At 38.6% G+C, this 22,134-nt stretch overlaps 1 protein-coding gene across 1 annotated transcript in view; it reads right to left on the bottom strand.

Moving 5' to 3' along the window:
- MACROD2 (mono-ADP ribosylhydrolase 2) overlaps positions 1-22,134 on the bottom strand; it is a 1,997,895-nt gene that overhangs the window by 1,358,995 nt on the left and 616,766 nt on the right. The window lies entirely within an intron of this gene.

Genomic DNA, 22,134 nt, shown 5'->3' with positions numbered 1-22,134 from the left:
TTTAGGCCCTTCACAAATGTGGTTCCAATTTGCCCTCCCCACCTCATATCACTCCATTCTTTCTCCTCACACATCTGATCTGGCCACATCTAAATCCTCACGATCCCCTAAACACACCATGATTTCTTTGCATAGTACTCTCTACCAAGGATATCTAGCTACGCCTCCCCTTTCCTTTTCTGCCGAGCAAGGTCTTTCTCATTTTTCAACTTCTAGTTCAAATGTTTTCTCCTCTAAAAAACTATTCACAACCTTTATAGGACACAGTAGTGTCTCTTTATGTTCCCACAATATTCTGGTTTATACACTAATTCCATACTTATAAATTGTTTTACAGCTATTACATAAATAGCAGAATGTGTGTCTCCTCCCTTGGTCTATCAGCTCCTTGAGGGCACAGGAGGTAGCTTATTCTCTTGTAGATCCCCAGCTATCTCAGTAACTGACATTTTGTATGTGTTTAATACAATTGAATTAAATGCAATTAAATCTGAGAGGAAAAGCAGTCTAGCTTTTTTTAAAAAATAATACTGAAGAAGTGGTTAGGTTACTTTAAAGCCAAAGAATCAGAAGTTAAAAAGTAAAGTAATTACACAGCCACAAGGTTATAGTCACAACTCTAATGATGAGCTTCTATATTAGAAGGGTTAACAATTCACAGAATCTGAAAAGTCATCCACTTCTCGCAGGTCTGGTGCAGCCTGCTGGAAAAAGTGCTCCTTTAGTTTCACTTAGGGTCAGGCTGAAAAGGTAACAAGCTCAATAGTGGCCGATGCAAGATTCAACACAGTAGCACTTTTTCCATCTCCCCACCCCAGGGTGAGAGGAGATGGAGGACCAACAGTCAACATTCATGCTGACACACAATGTATTCACTCCAACCCAAAATGTCTGAACCTAATTACAATTAAAAAAAAAATAAAGTCCAAGATCAAAAGTCTGAAAGTTGAACACAATTTTCCAGAGACATAAGACTATCGTTGCCTCTTGGCCTACCAAATATATATCCTATAGGCAAAAAGAAAACTACAGTCCTTAAATACATAGGTCACCAAAGCCCATTTATTATTTTTTTTCCTGGGCATATAGCTAGACAGCACTTTCTTAGCCTCCCTTCTAGTTATGTGTTGCCATGAGATTGTGTTCTGTTTAAAGGAGTATGAGTAAAAGTGATGTAACTACTTCTATTCCAATCCCTAAAATCCCTGCACACACCCTCTGCCTGGTCTGTCTGTTGTCTGCAGGCTGGATGCAGAGCCTCCAGGGCAAGACTCCAATGCCCCAGGAGACGGTACAGCAACCACATGGCAAGTGCTTGAATCCCTAAATGATTCTGTGGAGCAGAGTTCCACCCCATCCCCACTTCCCATACTGGATGGTGAATCAGTATTAGATAAACTTTTATTGTGCAAAGCCACAGAGACTTTGGAATGTTTGTGACAGCAGTTTGCCTTGACTAATACATTTACATCTGTTGTAAATACTACAATGGTAATTTTCATTCTGGCTGATTATTTTTTTAAACTTTTATGCAAAATATTCAGATTTTAGTACTAGAACGAACATGTTATCTGGGCCATGTTCATTTCCTTCTGTATGCCCATTATCATGCTGGACTCTCAGGTCTCAGTGAACCAAAGCCAGCCTGTCCCATTAACTCAAATAGTTGTTCCTCCTACTTTGTGATCAAAACCAGACTAGTAGAAGATAAAGGCTGAGGACTGCCTCAAAACTGCCCGTGGTATGGTCAGCTAGGAGTGGAGTGAACACTGAGGTCACCCACAGGGCTGCTCTTCATCAGGACTCCAAGGGGTCTGGCTGCAGCTTCTTCCAAAGACCAGGCTTTCCTGCTGTACTGACACACCTGTCACTTACCATCCTGACAGCCAGGCCAGAATGCTTGCAGGCAGATGGTTAACTATGGCAAAGGCCTTTAATTCCCAGCATATTTCCTCCAGTAACCTAACAAAGGCTAAATTCAGAAGACCTAAGCCTATTAATTAGGCCATCTTAGCTGAGTTTTCTTACACTATAGCCTAGAGAATTAGACCATCTGAGGGTGGGGTAGAAAGATGGATTTCAGCTGTGCTTGGGGGAAAATTATTTTTCACTTTTGTCAATTTTACCTTGTTGTTTAGACTTTGGGAATGTTTTATAGGATAGTCTTATCCCACTATTTAAATAGCTAAAATAAAGTCAAAAGAGATGGGACATGAAACTACATCAACTTTTCTGACCTAGGATTTATTTTACCCATGGATTCCAAGCCACCTCTCTGGCATTCCTCAGGTAAAGCTACCCATTTTACACACAAATGAACAAACTGATGCTGACAATAGGGGAGGAAAAAGAAAGCCATAAAGCACTGAATAGGAATCCATCAGATACGGTGGACTAGTGAAGGCAACAGCTAGCAAAAAAAAAGAACCAGGAAAGAGTTCTAAATACATGTTTTAAAAAATACTAAAAGCACAATTTAGTGAAATCCAGTTATTTTAGAAATTGGCCCTATGAGGTCTCTCCCTTGTCTTACAAAGACAATTTTCTAAACAGTGTTTAGCAAGGGGGATTCTGAAGTTCTTAGATCTCCACATATTCATTTAATCTTCTTCTGTAAATAAAAGACAGTAACTTAATCTAAAAGCTGCCACACAAATCATATTAGCCTGAAAATAAGAGGCTCTCTCATTGAATATATCCCTTAGAAGCTCAAGAGGATACAACAGAGTTCTTTCTAAATCAAATCAACATAAATTTATTAAACTACCTTGTACACAGCATTCTTCAAGAAGCTGTGAGGGGAATCCAATAATGATAATAATACGTCACATCTTTTGAGGATTTACCAAGTGCCTTCCAGGGTGCAAAGTGACTTACAAGCTTTCACCTTATGAGAGGTGGTATTGCAAAGTGGAAAGAAGATGATTCTGGAGGCAGAGGTTTGAGTCCTAGTGCTGCCATTCTAGCTCCCTATGTTCTGATTTTCTCATCTGTAAATTGGAGACCCTCATTCAAAATCACAGGGGTTTTGTCAGGAAATTAGTTATTACATGACAGGTCCTTGAATAAGGCCTGGCACGTACGTAGGAAGTAGGCAATAAATGTTGGTTATGCTATTACATTTAATCAACATAAAAATTTGTACATGTAGGATCTACTAGAATGACTAACAAATAAAGAAGTAGAAGTTAAAGAATTAGTGCAAGATTATGTCGTAGCTGGGGTCGGAGCCCATGTTTGCCTAAATTTAAAAGTCTGAGTTCTTAATCCCTACTCTCTCCTACTGCCATTCATGCAAAGAAGTATAAACCATAGTCCCTTCCCTTGGGAACCAAGTGACTAGAAAAGAAAGGCTCAGAGCTAGGTTTTCACCAACCAAAATAAAATGTAGTTAACAATATGTAGAGTATTTTAGTACGGAGAATACGTCTTTTAATAGATCAGCAAAACTTTTGGGTATATTTCACATGTTAATGTGTTACATTTTTAAAGACCTTTGACAAAACCACCTCAAATTTAATTATTAAAACAATTTTGCAAGGTGGGCTGGGACTTTTTAACTTTTCCAATTTTATAGCTGAAATAATTCAATAAGTGCAAAAATAGGCACCCAGAATCATCTCCCTGTGGCAGATATGAATTCAAGTTTTATGGCTCTCAAAGTATCATCTGGGGAGTCTGAGAAAAATACAGATTCCTAGACCCAACCCCAAATCCATGGAATCAGTCTCTCTAGCAGTGAGACCTAGAATCTCCATTTAATATTTTCCACAGGTAATATAGATGCACACAGCCATCTGAGAACTTTGAGAATCATTCCTCCATACTATCTTGCTTTCTTAACAGAGCTCCCGAGAGTGGTGAGTAGTTTGGTCTATGGTGAGTAATCTGACTGTTCACTACATAACAGTTTGCACTTAGAGCCAGCAATATTAACAGGAACTAGAACTGAAATCCAGTACCAAGTAGGATTTTGATTAAACACTGCTTCACTCAAAGATAGGTATGATGATCATGAAATGCCTTGGGCATGAAGAGGTCCTAGGTGCATGGCCTCCAAAGTGAGGTCACAAGATGTCCATACAGGGAATGGAAGAATATATTCAAACATTTATTGACAGTCATAAATTTTATCTAAACAGATAAGAATGGAGTTCAAATTTACTAATTTTTAACATATAGATGGACAATAGTACTTGTATATAATTTATAAGTAAACACACACATACATATAGGTGCACACTCAATAAATTTGTATTGAAAGAGGTGGACAATTTAAAAAACTTGGAGTCAACAGAGGTGGGGATTAAGAGTGCTCCAGAACCAAACTGCCAGTTGCTATCACTTAGATGTTCCTGCATCTATATAATGGGTATAATATTAGCACCTACCTTGTAGGAGTCTTATGAGAATTCAATGAGGTGACATTTGTATAGTGCTTAGCTTAGCCTGCATAAGTGCTTACGGAATCTTAGTGTGGTAGATCTTTCTACCACAGCAATTGATGCACAGAGAATCAGAGCAACTGGTCCCATCTTTGTATTCATGCCCTTGGCAGTGTGACTCTATAGCCTCTCCCATCATGAGATGGAATCTAGGTTGACCTTGAATCTAGGTTGACCTTATATCTTGCTTTGGCCAGTAGAATAAGATAGAAGTGAATCTGTGCCAGTTCTGGTCCTAAGTCTCAAGAAGCCTTTCACGCTTCTGCTCACTTGGAACCCTGCTCAGCTCCCAGCCCAGCCTGGTGAAAAATAAGAAACAAACTGAGGCCACCCTAGACTAGCCAGCACTAACTTTCCTGGCAACCGACTACAAACCCATGAGTGAGCCCTGCTAAGATGAGAAGAACTGCCCAGCTTACAGTGAACCCAATAGGATTATGAGTTATATGAATAGTTGTTGTTTTAAGCCACTAAACTTTGGAGGTGGTTTATTACACAGAAAGAGCTAACTGGTATACTTAGCCATTATCATCAGGAAAAATACAAAACAACAATCTACTCTCAAGGGAAGACCCAAAGGAATAAGGTTAAATAGCTGCCCTAAACTCTTGGGAAAGAAAGACAATATAGTTGAAGTAATCAGGTGAAAAGCTGATTCCATTAGAGGTTACCTGTAGCCTGCATGAAAGATTTATGTGTCAGGTACTGAATAGCATCAGTGTTCCCTTTAGGGAAGAGAAGAAATATCTGTGAGAAAATACGATGCAACAACAAGAAGATCCACATCTTGAAGCTTCACAGATACGAGGAATTCAGTGATTTGAAACAGCCTTGAGCTGACTTAAAAATTAACTTCTGTTATGAACCTCCTGATCTTTCCAATTTGACGATGACACTTGGACTGTGACCCCAGGAGAAAATGGTAAATGTAATAGAATAAACATTTACACATTTCTCAGCCCAGGAACCTGGAGCAATTTTTATCTATGGGACACCTAACTGTCTTCATCTCTAATCCAAAAGTTTAGTGACTGATCTTTAAAAATCAGGAGACACTTCTAATCTCCTAGAATCTAAGACCTAACTAATTGTGCAGATACCCAAGAAACAGTGATTTTTGTTTCTCCTGTAGAACCTGAATTCCCAAGTGAGGATAAGAGACTATTTTTCAGAAATAGTTACAATAGACCTCCCATTTTTTTTTTTTGGAAAAAATATGAATTAATGAGCTCTGTGTCATCATAATTAGTTTTGAGAGTAAGAAAGTCCAGTTGATTAAAATCTTACTCAGATTATGATAAAGATATATTTAGTTGATGCTAATTTCATGGTAAAGAAATTATTTTACGACCTAACTCAGTATTCCTTTCACGTATCCATGCTATCTCTTAAAAAAAATTCTTGATCAAGAAAATGTCATTTTGACGTGGATTACTGGTTGCCTACACACTATCAGTTTTCATTTTCCCTACTGACAGAATCCCTCTATTGACTGGGGTGGCTACATGACCAACTAAAATCTATAATTTGCCATCAGCTCTTTCAAAGATGAAAAAGATAGGTGTAACCAATTTAGGTGGAAGGAGAAGCCATTGTGTGGGCTTCTAGGAAAGCTCATTACAGACGGCTTACTCTCATAGATCTTTTTATAATATTATCACGATGATGGTGATGATGATGATGGTGATTATCTGGCTTTCCCACTCGTCCACCTTCCTGCATGAGACTGAAACTGGGTCAGACTTCAGTAGCCATCATAGTGAGCATGAGCACAAAGACTGGTATGGTAGAAAGAAGAGCTGGTAGGTTCCTGAATCTCTGATGGCATCTGTGGAGATGTCACATTAGTCCTGAACTACTTCACATTTGAGGAGAGAAAACAGTTTCTGCTAATGCATATGTCTCGTGTACGCTAGTATCTGGGGTGGGGAATGGGGTTTCTGTAACTTGAAGCCTAATTCCATTTTTAAATGTGGTAGGCATATATTTTAACTTAGCTGAAGAATGTTCCTGGAAATTCTGGATGAGGACCTTCTCTTTGACCATTAGAGAAGTATTAATTACTAGGAAATTCTGAGCTGACAAAACATTGGAAAGGGAACAAGAGTTGGTAAAACTCCTGACATTTCACTGGAGGGGCCAGGGCAGTACTGACCAGACTAAAGAAGGAAGGGCAGTGAGAAGAATCTAGAATGTGCCAGTCTGGCAGCCATTTGACCTTAGGATAGCTTATATTTCATCAGTTCTCACCAGGGAGGGATATTTCCATCAGCAATAAGGCTGGATTTACTCAAGGTAAATGCGACTAAAGGACCCAGAGAAGAGAATGAGGATCATATTTCTCTGGAAGTCCATAGAGACACTCTGACTAAGCATAAATTTGCCATCAGAGATGACAGGGATTTTCAGGCAGAGAACGTATTAGCTGGTGCCTCAACAGCTCAGTAACACTTTTTTTTTTTTTAATTTGGTAAGTTTGCTTGAGAAGAAAAATATGCAACTCAGTTTTCATTCAAGGGCGTCCTCATTCCTCCACCCAAGCAGAGACTCTTCTCAAGGAAATATGAAAAGGCAGGTCCTAATACTATATCCCTTGAAAGAATAGTTCCTCAAAATAATCTTCAAGGGCTTCCCTGGTGGCGCAGTGGTTGACAGTCTGCCTGCCGATGCAGGGCACATGGGTTCGTGCCCCGGTCCGGGAAGATCCCACATGCCGCGGAGCGGCTGGGCCCGTGAGCCATGGCCGCTGAGCCTGCGCGTCCGGAGCCTGTGCTCCGCAACGGGAGAGGCCACAACAGTGAGAGGCCTGCGTACCGCAAAAAAAAAAAAAAATCTTCAAATCTGATGTTAATAGAGTCTAAGCATTAATAGATATTTTGACCTTAAGTAAAGAAGAAATAATAACTGTATTCTCTGAGCAGCTGTAATAGACCTGTTTCTAGAGAGTGGCTTTGCCTGGGTTAAAGGCATAGATTGTATCCTTGTTTCTGTAGAAGTCTTCTTAATAGAGAGCAGGTCAAGCAGAAACACGGGGGAGGGAGACCTCTCTCTTTCCAAGAAATAAGAAATGAGTCAACTTAAATACTTCCTCTTCTATCAGAAAATTCCCAGTAGCTGGGGACATAAGTTCAGAAGCAGGGATGATGAGGTAGGTCAATATTAACAGGTGTCTTGGAGACAACCTCATTTGTTTTATCAGAAAATGAGAGCCATGGAGAAAGGTAATCTTTCCCAAAGGAATTTAGCTTTTAAACTTTAATCGTGTTGTAGAATCTCTTCTCCTCATTTTCTTCCTACAAAAAAGTAAATATGTCATTTTGTGGCTCATACTCCCATCTGCTCCAGGAAATGCTAATGGATTCAGGTGAGTTGAAAAAGGATTAAAAATCTGCATGAGAGAAAAAGAAATCTCTGTGAACTTTCACCTGGATGTCTAGAGGAAAATGATAAAAGCCTGCCTGCATATGTGTATTTGTGGAAACATAAAATCCTGACACACACAAGAGAGAATCTTTGTTTGGGTCAAACAGCCACTCACTTGACTTTCCATAGTTTTAAAAGGACTAACGACTCAGGATATCTGTAGGTCTCAGAAGGCAGACTGTTTCTCCAAAGTGCACACATGAAGATGGCATTTACTGCCCCAATCCAAACACTGACTTTCTCTTCTCGTGTTATTATTTTCAGAAGGAACTCTGAGGAACAATCTTCTGGGAAGAAAAAACTTAGGGCCAGAAAACATTTTGATAATTCTGCCATGCAATAAAATTATACTTTCTTTCTGGCATTTTTTTTTTTTCTGATTTAAGAAAAAAGAGTTGACTAACTTTTAGCAAAAGGCAATTTTTTTCCCCTGTATTTCATAACTTGACAGTTTTTTAAATTGGAAAAATCTACCCAGTGGAGCTTATAGTAGTGCATAAATTTGATAAAATTTCCTAATTTCTTTTCAGTAAAAAAAATTCAATGTATGTACCTACATGGATGAAGACCTTGCCTTAAAAATTCTAAACTCTCATAGAAATATGTTAGTTAAAAGTTCCCAAAGAGCAAAAAGAGCACTATATAGCAAATGAAATCTTAGCATTAAAAAACAGTATTTAACCTAAACTGATAAGACAGCAGAATGAATAGTGCTTTTGTCATATGTGATTTCTATAACTAAAATTGCATTTCCATGCATTCATCTAAAGTACTTCTAAATAAATAGAGATCAGATTTTGCCAGGGAATATTTCTACTTAGGAAAAAAGAAGGAATTTCAGAACTATTTCTTTTGGAAATGAAAGTAGGAATTTTTCCCATGGAATCTACAGGAGGGCCCTGGTGCTATCAGACCTGCAGTGGCCATTCAGTCCCCATGTCCTAGGCCTAGGTTATTTGAATGTCAGTTGAGTCCCCCATCTGCAGATCCTCAAAGATGCCCTCCTCCTGTAAGGCTACTACAAGGGGAAATACATTTCCAGAAGTCAATGGAGCAAAACTTTCAGTTTCCGTCCCCTTTTTCAAGTGCAGACCCAGTCACCAGGTCCAAAGCCCTTGTTTTACGGCCTCTTCTAGATAAACTCCTTCTAAATCTATTTGTTCCTTGATGGACACACTGGGGGTGTCTCCCCAGAATGGCAGCTGAATGTGAAGAAAATGTCACAATTTTTTTTCTGCTAGAGAAGGGTCTGTTTGGTGAGAACTTTTTCTTCACATACTCACCCATTAAAAATCAAAAAACGGGCAGCTCAAGCAGTGGAGGCCGCGTGGGAGGAGTAAATAGGTCTCTCCATGTTGATAAAGCAGGTTCTGTTCATTCTTCAAGTTCACAGAAAAGAGACTTCAGAGAGGATAAAGCCATGGCTGGGATAATCCTGCAGCTCATCGCAACGGCTATTTTCCTTCTCCCCAGTGGAACCATTTTGCCCCATCTAAAGTGCTTGTGGGAGAAGTTAAAATGAGCCACGTGTGCCTTCCCCCACAAAGGGGCCCTATATTTAACATAGCACACGCATCCAACACCTCAGACGGCTTTGAAGAAAGTTGTGTTTATTATGTGGGCTTATGAAATTAAAAGTACAAACTTTCTTATACTGGAAAAATGTGCAGTGAAATTTACAGCCAAAATAAGGAAGCTATGCATAATGTAACTCTTGGCAAGAATTTTAATCAGTGGATCGGCAGGGCTGGATGCAATACTTCAGTTCCTTTCGGGCTTGTCTGAGCTTCCTTAATTTAAATACCACACACTGGGTCTGGGGAGAGCATTTAGGAGACATTGTGCTTTCCCCAGGAGTGCCGACAAGCAACACAAGCTAATGAGAAGGGAACACCATGATAACAGTTTCAACCTCAGGGAATGAATGATGGCCACAGAAAGATACACTGTTACTGTAGAGCAAAGCCACACGGATTTACGTTATGATAAGGCATTCCAGCCCCATTACTTTAAGCAGGTAAAGATGTTTCCAGGTTATCAGTCTGACTCAGTTGGGCTTTAAAGAGCACAATTCTGGACCTTGTCAGAAGTTTTCATGTGGGATTGTTGTCTTCCCAACTGGAAAACAACAGAACTATCCAGTAGCCCTCACTTCCTGAGCAGCATGACAGCAGTTCAAACAAGTTGAAAGGTCACATAATGTGGACCCCAAACTGACCATCACAGAAAGAGTTATAATGTGATTAAAAGCTCCAGGGAACCTATTAAATCTGCTATCCCTGTCAGGATGAAACAAGAGCAACCCTGCCTCTGAAGCTACGATTTTTAAAGAGCCCTCTAGGAAAACATTTTATCCCTCTGCCATCTGCATGACACTTGAGTAATTAGTATCAGGTATATCACATGAAATCTCAGGAACTGAAATATTGAGAAAGAAGACTCAGAAGTCAAATGGTAAAGATATAAATTATATAGTGTTTGGACTTGACTGTACCATTTGCGTGCAGTATTTTTCTTTTAAAAAATATTCTTTAAAATTTTTTTACATGGGGCCTCCCTGGTAGCACAGTGGTTGACAGTCCGCCTGCCGATGCAGGGGACATGGGTTCATGCCCCGGTCCGGGAGGATCCCACATGCCGCGGAGCCGCTGGGCCCATGAGCCATGGCCGCTGAGCCTGCACATCCGGAGCCTGTGCTCCGCAATGGGAGAGGACACGGCAGTGAGAGGCCCGCGTACCGCAAAAAAAAAAAAAAAAAAAAAAAAATTTTTACATGTAGTTAAATTTACAAATGTAACAAATTCTGGGAACACAAGATGTTGTTTAAAAATATTCTTCAATGACTCAGTCCTACAGAAGGTAAATGAGGAATGGGAAGGGCAATTCGCTCTGCTGCACAGGAGTCAAAAGTCAAGGGACACCGGAAGGCCCCAACTCTCCATAAACTGTCCTGCTAAGAATGTTTTCAGAAATATGATCTGTTTAGAGAAAATACTGATTATTTTTATGCTACAGTATTTATTTGCTAGGTAATAAAGAATTCATATACATCCTAGCATCTAGAGAAAGTTATCATTTGGGGGTTTAACCTGTTGTAAGTTCTGTGAAACCAGAAATTAATGTGAATACAGTTTAGGACATCATTGCTTCACCAATCATACCAGTGCATATTTGGTTTCTAACTCTCCATGGGGCAAGCAGAAAGCTGAGATCTTGGCAGAGCCGTGAAACCACACCTTGTGGACTGTGTTCATGGTCTGATTTAATTCTGGTCCTGTAGAAAAGGAATCTAGGTTTTTAATAAAGGACATTTAAGAAGGCATATCTCCTTTTAGCAAATAGTTTAATAACAATCTTGATAGTTTCTGCTGACAATGAATATTGGAACTGATGAAAAAAATCTTCCCAGAAGGCAGAAGAATATGGTGCTTCCAAATTCATATGGAGTGCATGATACCTCATAAGCCAGGGAGAATGTAAATGGAAGTGGTTTTGAATGGGATGATAAAAGTGTCCAGGAGAATTTGATGACCAGGCTCGAAGGCTGTGGGAGAAAACAAAACTCAAAGGGTGGATTTATGTAAGTTAATTATGGTAGGAAAGATGGCTTGAGGGGAAAAACTCCAATAAACTAATTTAGGAGCGTGAAAATGATTCCATTATGATTGAAATTAGGAAAGAATGGCTTAACAATTAAAGAAAAAAACATGATACTTAAGTAATATAAAATCAGCAGGCATAATATCTGTGGGAACTAGGCATTTCCAACTACGAAGAAAGAAAACATACAACTAATTTGAAAAGAATAAAGAAGAAAGAAGATAATCACTACTTGTATATGTCTATTTCTTTATTAAAGAAATGCCTAAAAATGTAATTCATTAGGTCAGAGCTCAGCATTCTTTTAAAAATTGTTCCTAATCCTCTGTAAACCTTTCTACCTCCCCAGGACGCTTCATCCAGACTGCAATTAAAAAAAAAAAAATTAAACTTCTCTTGAAATCTTAACTGGTAATCCCCCACTCTTAACTTTTCAGACTATTTAATTATTTAATTCTGGTCACTAAGAGTAGTGAGGTGCTGTTATATAAGTTACTCTTCTATTACTTCATTTATTCACTTATCTATTTGATGAATACTTCACAGGCACCTACCATGTTCCAGGTACCACTAAGCGTTGTGGACAGAAATTTAAAGAAGCAGAGCTTCTAACAAAATGGCATCAGAATTACATGTCATAATTAGGAGAGCTAGCAAAGTTCTTTGCCCTCATATCAGAGGATTTGTCAGTGCTTCTCCACTCTGCTGCACTCAGCAAAATCTGCCGTCTAGTTGAAATCCAATGCTCTCTTTCTATAACTTCTCTCACCCAGCCCAGTACCCATTTGTTACCCCTCTGACTTCGGGCAGGTTTTCTGAAAAAGGCACAGTTTCCAGAGTTAGATAGGATGGACAAATTTCTCATCCATCACTACTATTTGCAATGCTAGGTGAGCTGCTTAGCCCTTTTGAGCCCGTTTCCTTATTTGTAAAATGGAAATAATAATTCTTATCTTTAAGGGCATTTTTGAAGATTTGTTTGGATCAAGAATGTAAGGCACTTAAACTATGGTAGACACTCATTAAATGGTGGGTGGGTGCTTTAATTACCATTAGCTTCATAATTTTCCCTAATATCAGGGCTGTTCTTGCACTGGTGTTGACTCTAAAGGGTCAAGAGCCAGCCTCAGTCCCAAATCAGGATGATGCAAGTATTACAGCCCTACAGCAGTGAGGCAAATCTCACCCTCAAAACCAACGTGCTGATAACAGTCTACAAAAGTTCCAAAGTAAATCTTGCAAAGTTGTTATATGCCTAACCAAAAGGAAAGAAAGCAGTGGTTATTATACAAGCCAAGATGATTTTCTTTTTCAAGGAGGGTGCCATTTTCCTCATGCAGCCTTCTGAAAAAGTTGTCATGGAAAATTATTTCACATTCTTTTCAGCCCACTCGAAGCACATAAGGGCTTACTGAAACACGGGTCTTGTAAATATGCCTGAATGTCAGGATTTTGGCTGTAACAGTGGAACTAGGAAGGACTCCAGTTGTATCTTTCTGTGCTCTTCCTGATTTATGAGCCAGAACCCTGGTATTTGACGCATGTGCAAGAAAATACATTTTTTTCTTTTTTATCTATTATGACTTTTGTGAAAGCAACAGTTATTTAATTTTTCACCTTAATAACAAAGAGAATTTAGAAAGTAAAAATGTATTGCCCAACTGGAAAAAAAAAAAAAGAGCAATACTATATGCAAGTAAGTACCTTCATTAGATCTTGAAATTATAATCTATATTCTAGACCTAGAAACCCAGAAGAGTTATAGCAAATAAAAAGTCAATCCAGGGACTTCCCTGGTGGTCCAGTGGTTAAGACTTCACCTCCAGTACAGGAGGTGTGGGTTCGATCCCTGGTCAGGGAACTAAGATCCCACATGCCTCTGCCAAGAAAATAAAACATAAAACAGAAGCAATATTGTAACAAATTCAATAAAGACTCAAAAAAAAACAGTCAGTCCATTGGTGAAAACAGACATCCATCAGTCTTTCCTGTTAATCGTCATAAAACACAAAGTGGTAGGAGAAGAAATGATTCTTTTAATGTTGTCTTTATTCAAAGCCAAAATTGTCTACTCAAAATGTTATATGACCAAGAGTTTGTGAAAAGTGTTTAATCATAAAATTGAATACTATGACACACAGATTCAAACTAAATACCATGAGAAAAAGAATCTGAGAAACATTACAGCAGTTGATGTGTAACTGTATACTGCATGTTTTTAAAAATAATTTATTACATTTACCTAACTTACTACAAAGTGCAGACCTGATGTCCTATCACTCCTAAATGTTCCAGTCTGTATTTCCCCAAAGCAAGGACACTCCCCTCATAATCACCTTACAACCCTCCATGTCAGTAAATTGATATTGGTACTACCCTACCACCCTATTTTGTCAATTGCTCCAACAATCTCCCTTGTTGCTTTCTGGGTCAGAATCCAATTCAGCATAAGTGTATTTAAAGCTTATGTGGAATTGAATGATTTATGGAAAAGGATTTCATATTAGAATAACTGTTCTTCACAGTTACTTACTTTTTAATATTATTTTTAAACTTCTTTCCCACCAGATTTGACACCCCTCTCATATTGACACCACCAACCAGTAAAAGTAGACATTTCCATATCACTTGGAAACAGATTACTAAAACACATAAAAAAAGGAAACTGTGTTTTCGAAGGGCCTGAGATTATCGATCTGCTCTCATTGTTTGAATTCATGCATTTGTTTGTAAAATATGTGAATATTTTAAATTTCTACTGTATCCTGGTTTCTGAAGAAAAGTGTACTTTAAAAATATGTATTTAAAGTTGTGGCCCCAACCTCGACTGGACGATATTATATATACGTGCCTATGTCAGATACAGTATTTATTTTGATAATTACTAACTTAGCAAGTAAGTTAAATATCTTTAGGAAAATATTTACTGACACATTTTAAGGCATTTTTGAAGGAGAATAGCCATTAACATGTATGTGAGAAGCATGGATACACTGAGGTTTTCCAAGCTATTAATTATAGTTTGACTATAAGCCAACATCTTGGAAACCTTTTGCAACAAGTTATTTATTTATCATGATAATGGAATATGGACTTTTCTCTAAAACACATAGGCACAACTGTCTAGCAGGGGTCTCCGTACTTTCTCATCAGTAACGAAGTATGACATCTCAATGTGGCAAACTCACTTAAGCCTGGATGCAATTCTAGACGAGTGGAAGGGCAAGAGGTTAAGCCACGGCTGTATTTATCAATATGCTTTTAAACCAATGAGTGGATCAAGTAACATACAGAGTGAATGGGAATTAAATGTAATTAAAATCACTGTCTCCACAGACAGGGCAGGTTATAACCTTTATTCTCTCTAACCAAGCCCCTCCCCTCACATGCCTCTAAGAGCCATAAATAAAAGAACCCAAGATTTTAGAAAGTTTTTTTAGGATGTTATATGTAGTTTGTTCTTAAAAATCTGACCTAAAAATACAAAGCAAAGGTGTCTAGGAGAAGGTTTTTAAAAGAGAAACACAAAAAAATGGCTGAAATTGTGTTGGCACTTTTTATGTGATGGCATGTTTTATTTTGGTGTATGTAGTTTTGTTTGATTTCTTCTAGAGCTCTGTCTGAGTAAGGCACGTTTGTCAAAAGTGAATACAGTCCCTAAAGGGAGAATAGAATTTCTCAATCTCTGAGCCTACTGTTGTCCAGCATTTGCCCACCAGACCCTTTTTCCCAATAGCATATAGGTCAACATAGAACTTTGGGGGGTTGTAACCTGGGGTAGGGGGGACGGAATGGGGGTTGAAAGAAAAAAAATAGGGACTATATTTAAAGTATAATAAAGTGCTTTGCTAATCCCTGGGGAGGCAGTGTTCCTTGCACTGAGTTCTAGCACAATTGGAACGAGCTGCATTCTAATGGGAACCAAGCAGTTTTTTGGTGATCGCTGAGTGAAAGCCACCTCAGAAGGCACGGAAGAGAATGTCTGCCTCAGGAGGTGACACAGAATCATCTATATCCCCACATTCTCTATTCAGAAAGGGAAGGTGAATATAGATTAATGAATTACTAGTTCAAGCATTCTTCTAGAAAGTTCTTCCTTTTCTGATCATATATGTATTATTTTTACCTTGTAGGAAATGTGGAGAATACAGAAAAGTGGAAGTACCAAATTACCCATACTCCCATAACCCAGAAAAAAACCTCTCGGTATGTAGTATATTGCCTGACTGTTCACTTACGGAATGGACTGTTTGATTTAAGGCATTGGTTCTCAAAGTGTAGTCCAAGGGACCAGCAACAAGAGCATCACCTGGGAACTTGTTAGAAATGCAAATTTGGGGGCCTCACCCAGACCTATCAGAAATTCTAGAGATGGAATCCAGCAATCTGGAATTGAACAAACCCTTCAGGTGATTCTAATCATGATAAAGTTTGAGAACCACTGTTTTAAGATATTCTTAACACACAGATTTGAAGAATCTGAGCCAAATATATCATCCTTTTTTTTAATGGAAACATAAATACCACTGGGTTTAGATTGTGCCTTACTCTTCGACGAAGACATAAACCAAACAGTAGAATACAGGCTCTGACCCCTAATTTTAAGAGTACAGTTCCTCTGCTGAAAGAAGAAACAAAATTTAGGAAAAATTTTTTTTTCTTTTATCCTTCCTTCATTCCTGGTTTATTCCAGAAAGTATTAAGATGATTTAAGTTTCTGAGATCAAGATATCTGTCAATAGACAATTTTGAGGGCTTCATATGCTATGGTTTAAACTGATTTCTCCAAAGTGAGTATAACTTGGAAGAAAAGAACAATTAATCAGAACAACAACGTTACCAGTTAGCGAAAGTATAATTAGATAATTAGACATAACTGTCTAATTTTAATAGTCTTGCATCAGGAATTCCAAACTTTAATGATCTTTTTCCCCCCATCATCCTAGAAGTGAAATTGTTTATTGAAGGAACAGTATACAAATAGATAATTCATTTTTAATAAGGTTAAACTGCAGTGCAGTTACCATAAATATGCTATTGAAATGATCAGATCCTTAACAGTCCTTTTAAAAATAATGTGTCCATACTCCCTTGGAAGGGGAAAGAAATAAACCCAGTATGCTAAACCACACAGACATTTTAGAAGGCATCTACTTACCAAAACAAGTGTGGCTTAGCAGTTAGAAGCAAGTTACTACAAGCCAACGGCTTTACTTTTTGCCAAAGCATTGTTCTCCCAGGTGGTCTAGAAAAGACTGGTAATTCCCTAGAATTATCATGTACTTGAACTACATACTAGTGAAGGAAAATTAAAAATAACAACAAGAATAAGCCTCTCAAAGAGCCTTTTCATATCACTCAACATTGTTTTATGTCTTTCTGTTTAAGGTTTTCTTATCACAGCTAAGCCAGAAAGACATATGCTATTACCCTTGTGATAATGATTTAATTATTTTATATTCTTGCCCAGCCACACAGGTGGCACTTTTCATGGACAAAGAAAACCCTCAGTAAATAGACGACCAAACCCCCAGAGGCATGGAATCTGTTCTCACAGTGTGTAACAGTGCTGGCTGGTGTCTCTCCCCTGCAGCCCTGCAGTGCTTCACTCTGCCAAACCCAAACAGAAACTACTGGGTTATTTCCAGCTGTTGCTCACGGTTTTCATCTGATTTTATTTACTTGTCTGAAGTGGCTGTAACAAGCACCAAATAAGCCACAATTGCCCAGAGCAGAATATAAAACTAAAGGGCTTCAATTAATGAATAAGTAATGACGCACTTAGAAATGGGTGCTAACGTGAATCAGTGAATGAGGCACTGGAACTTACTAGGTTATATTTTTAAATGATTTTGAATCAATGTATTTAAAATTATGTAAATGCTATGTTGTATATAAATTTTAAAATCCATAATGCTAATGCATTAGAAAATGTAAAATAAAGAACAGATGTAAGAAAATAACAATATGGCAAGACCAGTATGCATTCCCCCTACTGTGAGAATATATGGTTCTGTGTTGTGTTTGAGTGTGTTGTATTACATTGACGTTACAACAGGTATTATATGTAGTGGTTTATAATGTCATAGATGTTGATGTACCTCTTAACTCTCACTTATGATCTAAGAAACAAAGAAACCCAAGACAGCAGAGAGAAAATACTGCCTCCCCAAACAATACAGGCATAGCAATTTTTAAGATGGAAAGTCCAAAGTCATCTACCAAGAGTACTAGAAAACAAACTGAGTACAATATAACCCCCACCATAATGACACCTCTCACATCAGCCAGAACAGTCCCTGGGCTGAAGCCAAATTCACTGGCTGGCATTTCCCCAGCAACAACCTGAGACACATTTTTTAATTGTAATGCTAGTAAAGGACTGCTGAATGTATTATAATAAAACATGAATAGCTTTTTCTCCATAAGTTATGGTTCAGCCAACATGCAGTGCCTATTTCAGCAGGGATATGTAAATAAACCAGCCAACCTGTATCATAGAGAAAGGGAAATGAGTAAATGACCTAGGACACTTCTGTTGGTGCCAGATGGAAATGAACAGCTGTTATATATGGTATCGCAATTCTCTCTTAAGCTTGGATGGGGAAACAGCCCAGCTCCCGCTTTAAAAGCAGGTTCAATCTCCACCCTTTCAAAGCTAGAATGGAGGTAATGAGATCACAAATCAGCTATATGAATTTCTTGCCATCCCAACTCTCTGGACTCAGTTTCTTCCTCTGAAGTAGAAATGGGGTAGAGGTAGGAGACCTCTCAGGTCCCTCCAATATTCCATGACCTCCGTGATCCTACTACATCACACATGATGAGGGGAGGCATGAACTAGCTCCTGCAGAAATGCCACAAGACACCCAGTAGAAGAACTAGATCAAAGAGAAACAGACTGGCTATGGGAGAGGTGGGTTCTACTTCAAGTCCTGCCCCTTACTTAGCTCTGTGACTCTGGGAACGTCTCACAAACCCTCTGGGCTTTGATTTCCTCGTTAATAGAAGAAGGCAGATGATCCTAAAGCTCCTTCAACACTGTTTCCAGGGAATGAGAATCAGCCCCTGTTTATGAAACAACAGTGACAAATGGCTTCTCAGAAAATGAAAAGACATCATAGACCTTCAGGATTTAGGACAGCCTCTATAATTTCACAGAAAGCCAATTAACTCATTATAGCGAAAATGTTAAACAGCAACAATTTTGAGAGAAAGCAGGTCGATAGAGTTTTATTAATTAATCACAGGAGCTTAATTTGTATTTGATTATTATGTTAATTTATCAACAATAATATGAGTTGCATTTACATACAGCCCTGAAAGTTAGCACATAGAAATGTTGCTTCATTAGGAAGACGGAGAGGCAAAGAGAAGGATATTAAAATATGTGTGAAAAGATAAAAGCAGACTCAAGGCAAGAAGAAACTAAATCCCTGCTCTCTTATCATTTAATAATAATGTTACTGGAATCTGTAAAGAATGACATTTGAGGGGGCTTCCCTGGTGGCGCAGCGGTTGAGAGTCCGCCTGCCGATGCAGGGGACACGGGTTTGTGCCCCGGTCCGGGAAGATCCCACATGCCGCGGAGCAGCTGGGCCCGTGAGCCATGGCCGCTGAGCCTGCGAGTCTGGAGCCTGTGCTCCGCAACGGGAGAGGCCACAGCAGTGAGAGGCCCGCATACCGCAAAAAAAAAAAAAAAAAAAAAAAAAAGAATGACATTTGAGAATAGACAGGTAAATTTTAATACCCAGAGCCATCCAACTATCTTTGTTAAGTTATTCATCACTAAAGACATGCGTGTAAATAGATAACCGTTAACAACTGAACTGCAGAAGCAAAACACAGTCATCCACATATGCAAGCACACACTCAAAACACACACATGCAGCATCCAATTATGACTTACACCTAAGTTTGTATTAGAGAGGTAATTAGTGCATTTCTTACACCGTTATTCAATTGACAATGAGCTACACTCTTAAAGAATAAAGAGATGAAAGAGGCATCCTTTCTTCTAATCTAATTTTTTAAGGATGTAATAAATAGTTAACCATTCCCTGTCAGTTTGAAAAGAAAGAAACACTGAAGTAATCTATGGCCACTAGTTCTGGATATTGCTGAGTGCAGCTATGGTCAGAGAAAATATTCAACACAGTGTTCTAATTTAAAAAAAAAAACAAAAACCCACTGTGTATGAAAGAACTCAATCCATCCTAGTAATTGCTTTCTGTGAAATCTACCCTTGGTCCAAATTAATGAGTTACAGGTGTGAATCTAATGCTTTCCATTTTGCTGAAGATGTTACTGTTGCTTTTTTTCTGAGACAGTTGGCCTCCAGAAGTATTATAGTTAATTTATCATAACATACTATCAATGTTCAACGTTCACTAAAAGGGGAAACGAAGCCCTTTTGGTAAAATAGAGAGCTCTTGCTAGGTACCCATACAATTTTTCTTACCTACACATTTAAAATTCTGCCTTGATTATTCTTCAGAAGAACTGCCAGACCAAAATAAGTGTGAGAAATTTTGATTTTAAAGGGCAGAAATATTAGTGCAGGCAAAGTCATTGCCCAGATTTGCCTGTCGAACAAGCTTGTGCTGTTTAACTACAAAACAAGTTTTACAACTGATTTTTTTTAAACAAGAGAAAGGGTGAAAAATCAGAGTAGCAGATATGGCAGCCATGAGGGTGGTTTTCAAAAATATAGCTCCTTGGGTTTTTTTTTACATATCTAAATGTCTTCTGGAATTAATAACTAGTATCATTTATTATGTGCCAGACACACGGCTAAGAGCCTTTCACATATCTTATTTTGAGTTCTCTCAGAAGTAGACACTGAGACAAGGATTTAAGTACAAGTAATTTGTTTGAAAGAAGATCCCAGGAAAACCAGTAAGTGAAGGAAAAATGAAACAGAAGGAAGAGGAAGGAGGTACTACCAAGCAATTAACTTCTATGAGCCACAGAGCTCAATCCTGCCAGGGAACTCTAGAAAAGTGTAGAACACACCTCAGAGATAGTCCAAATGAGAGGTTGTTTCTGGACGCATCACTTCTGGAGACTTCCAGTTTGCCTTGTGAATGAGCCAACCATGCTGCTGCAGCCAGAAAGCAGGCAAGGAGCAAGAAGTGTCCTCAGTAAGTAGAGTGTGGGGTGTATAAACGAGGGCCCAGGGTATACGTGCAGGACCCTAGTAGTCTATAGCACACGATATCATCTCAACTTCACGGTGACCCCCACTTTACATATGTGTAAAGACTCCCACTTTACATATGTGGAAGCTGAGGCTCAGAGAAGTTAAGCAGCTTAACCAAGGGTACACAGAGCTGATAAATGACGGGGTAGAGACTGTTTGACCCTAAACCTTAGTCCTGACCATAATGCTATAGTGTAATAGGGACAAAGATGAAATAGGGGACTTTCCTGGTGGTGCAGTGGTTAGGAATCTGCCTGCCAATGCATGGGACACAGGTTCGAGCCCAGGTCCGGGAAGATCCCACATGCCGCGGAGCAACTAAGCCCGTGTGCCACAACTACTGAGCCTGTGTGCCTAGAGCCTGCACTCAGCAACAAGAGAAGCCACCGCAATGAGAAGCCTGCTTGCCGCAACGAAGACCCAACGCAGCCAAAAATAAAATAAAGAAAATAAATTTATAAAAAAAAAAAGAAAAGAAATAGGGTCCATCATAACATGTCAGGAAGCCCCAAGTATGAAAGAGAGCATTGCTAAAGGCCTAATTCCTTCCCAGTGTCAAAATAAGTAGCTACTGGAACTGAGGGGAAGGATTGGAAGGCTGAATGCAACCATGAGGACACTGCCAAGGACAAGCAAACAGATGAGAACTACCACCCTTAGTTCTACACTTAGATAATCGTGTAGACATTTTTGCCATAAGGTCTCCAGCTTTGGAATTCCTTCAGTTTGGTGATCTGAGTGAGCCCAGGTCCACATTATATGTCACATAAAACTCATCTGTTTGCAGAAATGTCAAATGTTCTTGAGTTATCTGTAGGAAAAACTGATGGTAGGGGTTCTTGTGTTTTTGACTTTCAAAGTTTTTTGTTATTGTTTTAAATTACTGTTTTGTTGTCAAATTCAGTGGTCAAATAATATGACACAGTTTTACCCAATATTAAAAAGGGGAAGAAATTAGAAAAGAAAAAAATGAAATTTTAGCAGAATAAGGGACTGTGTTTGAATGACAGGAAATCAATAATGATCTTTGTGCTAGCTACAAATGTTACAGTTAGCTCATAGTTTGAGAGAAGAAATATGATGCTGGTGTTATATGAGACAAAATATTATATTATGGCAAAGTTATTTTTCACTGAAATTTTTGAAGATGTAAAATTAATATTATTAAAGTTAATATTACTACTTACAGGGTAATCATACTTTAGGTTAGGAGAGAAACTTCGGAATAAAGATCCCTTACAGTCAATTGTCTAAACTTTTATGTAAAATAATGAAAATAAGCCAATGGCAGGAAAATAAAATGTGAGACAATCATGTTTCCAAAATATTGATGGCATAACCCACCCTGATTGCATATCTCTGTGTGCCTGACTTGGTATCTGTCTAGTGACCAGATAGTTTCTAGGACTTTTCAAATTGCTGCTGTTTATCATATGACCAGGCCCCTATCAGAACCTCTATTGG

The sequence above is a fragment of the Orcinus orca genome, chromosome 16 (assembly GCF_937001465.1).
Source record: "Orcinus orca chromosome 16, mOrcOrc1.1, whole genome shotgun sequence".
NCBI lineage: Eukaryota > Metazoa > Chordata > Mammalia > Artiodactyla > Delphinidae > Orcinus > Orcinus orca.
This window is presented reverse-complemented; position numbering and strand designations above follow the sequence as displayed.